This window comes from Tamandua tetradactyla, chromosome 11 (assembly GCF_023851605.1).
Source record: "Tamandua tetradactyla isolate mTamTet1 chromosome 11, mTamTet1.pri, whole genome shotgun sequence".
Taxonomy (NCBI): domain Eukaryota; kingdom Metazoa; phylum Chordata; class Mammalia; order Pilosa; family Myrmecophagidae; genus Tamandua; species Tamandua tetradactyla.
The window spans coordinates 37,004,686-37,013,460 of NC_135337.1; the positions used below are offsets into that span (position 1 = coordinate 37,004,686).

An 8,775-nucleotide genomic window follows, 5' to 3' on the forward strand; every position below is an offset into this window, starting at 1 on the left:
CCTCTTCTTGTGATGCATGATTCACCCCACACCCCACACACCTGAACACTGTCACCCAGCCCATCCCACCCTATCCCCTCCAACCCACCCCTGTGCATGTCCCTGCCCCATACCCCCACTCCACGCCACACATGCCTGCCCCAGTCAGACCCACCTCTCCCACTTAAGTGCACAGTCTAACCCCACCTTTACCATCACCTCTTTCTCCTTGCCCCCTGCAGGCAGCTGCCTGTCACCTTTATACTCGGGCCACACCCACCCCCCGTCCATACAGTCCTGCAACTCAGCCCCGCACCTTACATGAGCTCTGTGCACATCTCCCTCAGCATACAGCCCATCCCAGATCCATGCACACACCTCTCTCGCACTCCTGCCACACCCCCCAGCTCTGTACAAGCACTGTCCTGTGCATACAGCCGCCTCCAGCTCATGCAGACACAACCCCAGCCTGCTTCCCCAGCACATGAACCCCAGGACCCTGCACCCTAGACTCTTGCATACCAGGGCTCCACACCCCAGACCCATATGCACTCACAGCCACATCCTCCCAGCTGGGTGTACACACATCCATGCACTGACCTCTTTACCCCAGCACCCCAACTCCTGCCCTGCACAAGTGAACATCCTTGCTTCAACCCCTGGCACAAGCGGGCAGTTCCCATACCTGGCAGGTGATCAAGTGTTCAAATGCGCTACATAGCCCCTGCCCCGCACACACATGCACACCTGCACCACCCTACCCCCAGACCTGCACACCCACGCCAGGGCCCCACCTACCTGACATCACTGCCCCTGAATCACATTCTGCAAACCCTGCAAATTGTGCCCTGCCCCTACACACTCACACACCCGCATCCCAGGGCCCCTAGACTCCTTCCCTTGCACATGTAAACACCCAAACCCTGCTCTCCCTGTGTCCAACCTCTGTGCCACCTACCTCACACCCTGATACTCATGACTCCCACACTCCACGTGCTCACCCACATCCTGCCTGCCCACTAGCCCCCGGGCATCTGCACAGTCCCCCACATTAGTCTCTCATCATGCCCGGCCTGTGTCCCCCATGTCGCACCCTGCTCCTGCACTCCAAGGCCTGTCTGAGTTGCACCCCACCCTCATGGGCACTGTACTGCACCCCCACAACACTGTACCCCACACCCCACACTCACAGACACCAGCATAGCATCCCTGACTCATGACGATGCTTGCACTGCAACCTGTCATCACACTGTTGTGCCCTGCCCCACGCCCCACATCCTGTTCCACATCCATCCCACAAACACAAAGTTTTAGACTACTGAAGGAGTCAACATCCAAAGAAACCCTACCAAGATATCTACATGTCTTGAAGGCAACAGAAGAACACTAAGCATAACAAGATGCAGAATTCTGTACCCAGCCCAATTGTCCTTCAAAACTGATGGGGACCTTAACATTTTCACAGACAAACAAATGCTGAAAGAATCTGTCAACAGAGACTGGCCCTACAAGAAATACTAAAGGGAGTTCTGCAGGCTGAAAGAAAAAGTAAAAAAGACAGGAGAGGGCAGTCTGGAGAAGGGGACAGAACTGAGGAATACCTGCAAGGCTAACTTAAAGGACAAAAACAGGAAGAGGGAAAAAAATATACGGATCTGACAAATAAAATCCAAAGGCTAAGGAAAAGAAATGCCTTTACAGTAGTAAGTTTAAATGTTAACAGACTAAAGTTATCAATTAAAGGATACAGATTGGCAGAATGGATTAAAAATATATAATCCAGTTATATGTTGCTTACAAGAGACTCATCTTAGACACAAGGATTCAAATAGATTGAAACTGAAAGGATGGATAAAGATGTTTCACACAAGTTGTAAACAAAAGTAAGCAGGAGTTGCCATAATAATTTCAGACAAATTAGATTTTAAATGTAAAGACATCATAAGAGGCAAAGAAGGACACTATATATTAAAAAAAAAGGCAATTCGCCAAGAGGAAATATCAATCATAATGTTTATGCTCCCTATCAAGGAGCTCTAAATTACATGAGGCAAACATTAGCAAAATTGCAGTGAGCGATAGTAGTAGGAGACTTCAATCTACTACTCTTCTCTATAGATAGAAAACAAGACAAAGGATCAGCAAGAAAACAGAGAACTTAAATAATTTGATAAATGAAGCAAAACTAATAGACATATATGAATCATTGCACCCCAAAACACCAGGTTAAATATTCTTCTCTAGTGATCATGAAACATTCTCCAGGATAGATCATATGCTGGGGCACAAAATAGGTTTTTATAAGTTAAAAAAAAAAGAAATTATTCAAAGGACTTTCTCTGATCACAATGGAGTGAAGCTGGAAATCATAACCACCAAAGAACGGGAACTTTCACAAATATATGGAGATTAAAATACACAATCTTAAACAACCAGTGGGTCAAAGAAGAAAGTGCTAGAGAAATCGGTAGCTGTCTGGAGTCAAGTGAAAATGAGAATACAACATATCAGAACTTACGGGATGTGGCAATGGTTATGCTGAGAGGGAAATTTATTGTCCTAAATGCCAATATTACAAAAGAAGAAAGAGTAAGAATCAAGGACTTAACTGCTTACCTGGAGAAACTTGAAAAAGAAAAGCAAACTAACCCCAAAGCAAATAGAAGAAGAGAAATAATAAAGATTAAACCAGAGTTAATTGAATGGGAGAAACAAAGACCAATAGAAATAATCAATAAAACCAAAAGTTGGCTTTTTGAGAAAATCTACAAAGTCAATGGACAAGTAACAAGGCTGACAAAAAATGAGAGAGGATGCAAATAAACAAAATCAGAAACTAGAGGGGTGCTGTTACCACAGACCCTGAAGAAATTTTAAAAAGTCATAAGATGATGCTATAACACCAGCAAATTAGACAATGAAGATGAAATGGACAAATTCCTGGAAACACACAATTACACTGACTCAAGAAAAAACAGAAGATCTTAACAAACCAATCACAAAGAGATTCAATCAGTTACCGAAAATCTTCCTACAAAGTAAAGCCCGGGCCCAGATGGTTTCACAAGGGGAATTTGATCAAATATTCCGAAAAGAGCTCATACCAATCCTGCTCAAACTTTTCTAAAAAAATGAGGAAAAAGAAACACTAACTAACTCATTTTATGAAGTTAACATCACTTTAATAACAAAACTGGGCAAAGATGTTATAAGTAAGGAAAACTACAGCCAATCTCCCTAATGACATAGTTGCAAAATTCTCAACAAAATACAAACAAATTGAATCCAACAACACATTAAAAGAATTATGCAGTGCTTGCTTTGGCAGCACATATACAAAAATTGGAATGATACAGAGAATATTAGCATGGCTCCTGTGCAAGAATGATATGCAGATTTATGAAACATTTACATATTTTTTAAAAAGAATTTTACACCATGACCAAGTGAGGTTTATACCCAGAATATGAGGATGGTGTGATGGATTGAAATGATGTATGTCCCCTAGAAAAGCCATGTTTTAATCAAAATCTCATTTCATAAAGGTAGAGCAATCCCTATTCAATACTGTATGTTTGAAACTGTAATCAGATCATCTCCCTGGAGATGTGATTTAGTCAAGAGTGGTTGTTAAGATGGATTATGTGATGACATGTCTCCACCCATTTGGGTGGATCTTGATAAATTTCTGGAGTCCTATAAAAGGGAAACATTTTGGAGAATGAAAGAAATTCAGAGAGAGCAGAGCAGAATGGCATAGCCATGAGAAGCAGAGCCCACCAGCCAGTCGAGCTTTGGAAATGAAGAAGGAAAATGTCTCCCAGGGAGCTTCATGAAACAAGAAGCCAGGAGAAGAAGCTAGCAGATTGTACTGTGTTCACCATGTGCCCTTCCAGATGAGAGAGAAACTCTGACTGTGTTTGCCATGTGCCCTTCCACTTCAGAGAGAAACCCTGAACTTCATCAGCCTTCTTGGACCAAGGCATCTTTTCCTGGATGCCTTTGATTGGACATTTCTATAGAATTGTTTTAATTGGGACATTTTCTCAGTCTTAGAACTGTAAACTAGCAACTTATTAAATTCCCCTTTTTAAATGCCATTCTGTTTCTGGTATTTATCATTCTGGCAGCTAGCAAACTAGAACATATATTTCAACACAAGACAATCAATTAATGTAATGCAGCATATTAAAAAATTGAGAGGGAAAAATCACATGATCATCTCATTGATGCTGAAAAAGATCCAAAACATTTTCTGATAAAAACACTTCAAAAGGTAAGAATCAAATGTAACTTCAATATGATATAGGGCATATATGACAAACCAATAGCCAGCATCATACTCAATGGAGTGAGACTGAAAGCATTCCTCCTAAGATCAAGAATGAGACAAGGATGCCCTCTTATTCAACATTGAGTTAGAAGTTCTAGCTAGAGCAATCAGGCAGGAAAAAGAAATAAAAGGCCTGCAATTGGAAAGGAAGAACTAAAACTTTCATTATTTGCAGATGACATGATACTGTATTTGCAAAATCCAGAGAAATCTACAACAAAATTACTTGAGCTAATAAACAAATTCAGCAATGTGGTGGGTTATAAAATAAATGTGCAAAAATCAGTAATGTAATGTTTCAATACACAAGCAATGACTTGAGGAGTCAATTAAGGGAAAAATCCCATTCAAAATAGCAACTAAAAGAATTAAGTATCTAGGAATGAACTTAACTAGGGATGTAAAGGACTTGTACACAGAAAACTACAGAATACTTCTAAAAGAAATCAAAGGAGATATAAATAGGTGGAAAGACATTCCCTGCTCATGGATAGGAAGGTAAAATATAGTTAAGATGTCAATTCTACCCAATTGATTTACAGATTCAATGCAGTCCAAATTAAAATTCTAAAAATCTACATTGAAGACTTGGAAACGCTAGTTACCAAATTCATCAGGAAGGGAAAGAGAACGTGAGTAGCTAAAAGCATCCCAAAAATAGAAGAACGAAGTAGGAGGTTTAACATTTCCTGATTTTAAAACTTATTATAAAGCCACAGTGGTCAAAACAGCATGGTACTGGCACAAAGATAGAAGTATTAACCAATGGAATCAAATCAAGAGTGTAGAAATAGACCACCAAATCTATGGTCAACTGATCTCTGACAAGTTCCCCAAATCCAGTAAACTGGGATAGAATAGTCTTTTCAATAAATGGGCACAGGAGAACTGGATACCAATAGCCATAAGAATGAAAGCATACTCTTACCTTACACCCTATACAAAAATTAACTCAAAGTGGATGAAATACCTAAATATAAGAACTAGTTACCATAAAGCTCCTAGAAGAAAATGTAGGGAAACATCTTCAGGACCAAGTAATAGGAGGTAGCATCCTAAACTTTACACCCAAAGCACAAGCAACAAAAGAAAATATGAATAAGCGAGAACTACTCAAAATCAAATGCTTTTGTGCCTCAAAAGACTTTGTCAAAAAGGTGAAGAGGCAGCCAGCTCAGTGGGAGAAAATATTTAGAAATCACACGTCAAATAAAGGTTTGATACACTATATACATAAAGAAATCATACAACTCAGTAACAAAAAAACAAATAATCCAATTATAAAATGGGCTAGAGTCTGAATAGGCATTTTTCTGAAGAGCAAATACAGATGGCTAAAAAGCACATGAAATGATGCTCATTAGCTGTAAAGGAAATGCAGATCAAGGCTACAATGAGATACCATCCCCCACCTAAAAGAATGGCTGTTATTAAACAAACAGGGAACTACAAATGTTGGAGAGGATGTGGAGAAATTGTCACACTTATGCACTGCTAGTGGGAATGCATAATGGTGCAGCCACTATGGAAGACTGTTCAGCAGTTCCTTAGGAAACTAAATATCATGTTGCACTATGACCCAGTAATAGCACTACTTGGTATATACCTAGAAAAGCTGAAAGCACTGACACCAACAGACATTTGCTATGCTGATGTTCATAGCAGCATTATTTACAATCACCAAAAGATGGAAACTATCCAAGTACCCATCACAGAAGAGTGATTAACAAAATGTGGTATGTACGCATGATGGAATATTATGCAGCAGTAAGACAATATGATGTCCCGAAGCACATGACAAGATGAATGAGCCTTGAGGACATAATGCTAAGTGAAATAAGACAGACATAAAAGGATAGATACTATATGATTCCACTTTTATGACCATGGTAAATGTAAAATTAGAAATTTATAATACAGAATATAGGGGACCTAAAGATATATGGAAGCTAGGGATGGGTGAACAGTTAGCTGATGAGGTTAAACACAAATGTAAGGGAATAAATAGAAGTGAAGGTGGTTCACTAGTGGATCTATAAGTAATATTACCATATTGAAAGTGTCCCACTGATTAACACTACAAATATAATAAGTTCTTGCATGAACTGCTTCAAATGTATAAATCTTGTACAAAAAGTGTGTAAATTTGGGGTACTTGGGAAAACTGCTATTGATGCTATGGGCTATGCTTACCAGGAAAATATAAACAATACCACAGCAACAATGGGGTAAATATGGGGCAGGGACAAGAGTTAAAGGTGGGGGGCTCAATTTTCTATTGGTGAGGGTGTGTTGATTGGTTAACCTTCTCTTGGGAACAATTAAATTATCTAAAATTGAGAGTATTGATGGTCTGTTGACTTTGGACATTCTACATGATGCCCAATGATGCACTGACTGAGAAGTAGACTGGTAAACGATGGTATATACATGTGATCAAGTACAATGCTTCTACAAAAAGGAATGAAGTTGTACAGTATGCAACTTGTGGGGCATTTGGTAAAGCAAAATAAGCCAGAGACTAAAGAGCAATTTATTTGGTCTCATTTAGAAAATACTTAGAAGAAAACAGGGCCCATATTTTAAGCTCCTATAGCAGTTATATGAAGCCCGAAGTGGTGATTGTTAGTTCTGGATTTTGAGATGCTGTGTTATGTATGTATAATCTGGTACTTAAGGATAAGAATGATGTTGATCAGGTCGGGATTAAGATAATTCAGAATAGAAGGGTAAGGAATACATTGTTTATGTTTTAGAACCTCATCTGCTCTTTGAGACCAAAGGAAGAAAGGTTTATTTTGTCCAGAACCTAAATTTTCTGTAGCACATAACCTAACTCAACCTGACTGGATAGATCATTTAAACGATCCAAACACAGGGGGCCCAGAATAAGAATGAGAGACTTTAATCCTGTATAGCTTAATGTAATGCCTGGATACATCCCAGAGTATATTAAGAAGATAATCAAAAAGTATTGGAAAAGTCCCTTTGGGATGGGAGAAAATACATGGAACTATTAAACTTGATATTGTGTCAAACATTAGGGAGACCCAAATCAATAGGCCAAGCCCTGGATCTTAAGTTTTGCTCTTGTGAAGCTTATGAATATAGTGGAGAAGCTTTGCCTACCTATAGACATGCCTAAGAGTTACTTCCAGAGGACCTCTTTTGTTATTCAGACGTAGCCTCTCTCTCTAAGCCCAACTCTGCAAGTAAAATCACTGCCCTCACCCCTATATGGGACATGACATACAGGGATGAAAATCTCCCTGGAGCAATGGGAGATGACTCCGAAGGATGAGTCTGGTCCTGGCACTGTGGAATCAACAACACCATTCTGGTCAAAAGGGGATGTAACAAATCACATATCAACGGCTGAGAGAGTTCAAATAGAGTTGAGAGTGTTCTTATGAAAGCTTCAGTTATACATTGCTACCTACCACAACTTGCCAAACCCCAACCCAAATCATCCCTGCCAATCCTAAATACCACCTAAGGCATTAAATAATATTCTACAAAGTCCCCATGCCCTAAGGTAACTTCCAGAAACATGACCTTCAGATCAGTCCCCGGACCTTCAGATCAGTCCCTGGACCAGATAAGTCCTGAAATGCAGCGGGGGCCATCTTCTTCAGAGCATCATCTAGTCCTACCCCCTTATCCCATATTATCAACAGCCCCCTCCAACATGAAAAAGTTAGAATGGGCATAGCCCAAAAACCCTAAAGAGTGGGAGAAAGATCAAAAGTCATGGTGGAGTTATACAGAGAAGTTAGGGTTTAACAAACAAGTATGATTGCTGAATCATTATGTTGACGTCTTTTTTAGTCCCCAATATCTCAGTGCAGCTAGAAGTAAAAACTTAAAATTGTGGAATTGCAACCTATGCCAAACTCTGAAATCTATTCTGCAACTAATTGTTGCAAGGTACTTTGACACTTTTTACTTTTTCGTATTTATGTTATTTTTTCACACACAAAAAGAAAAAATTACATTTTTTTTAGCCTCCAGTGTTTTGGAGCAGCTAGAAGGAAAAATCTGAAGTAGTGGAATGGTAACCCATAACAAACTTTGAAATCTGTTCTTTACCTACTTGTTGAAGTATACTTTGAAAATCATTGTTTTTCTTTCTTTTCTTTGTATATATGTTATATTTAACAATAAAAAACTTTTGAAAAATAGATCAACGTATCTCAGCAGCAGAAATCTCGCCTGCCATGCCCCAGACCCAGGTTTAATTTCCAGTGCCTTCCCGTGAAAAAACAGAATAAAACAAAAAAAATAGATCAATAATATACCACACACAAACAGATCTAGGTGTGTTTAAGAACCTAGTATAAAATAAAGACGGTGCATCAGATGAATGGGGGAGAATGTTGGCTATTGTAAAAATATTGTCATTTGTATACTGGCTTTCCACTGGAAAAAGAACTAGTAAAGCTGGACTTCTGCCTTATACCACA

General features: G+C 39.5%; 1 non-coding gene across 1 annotated transcript; it reads left to right on the forward strand.

The window, feature by feature from the left end:
• Positions 1 to 3,291: 3,291 nt before the first annotated feature.
• LOC143651043 (U6 spliceosomal RNA) lies at positions 3,292 to 3,399 on the forward strand. The gene has a single exon (XR_013159789.1). It is a non-coding gene; the product is annotated as a U6 spliceosomal RNA (small nuclear RNA).
• The last annotated feature ends 5,376 nt before the right edge of the window (positions 3,400 to 8,775 follow it).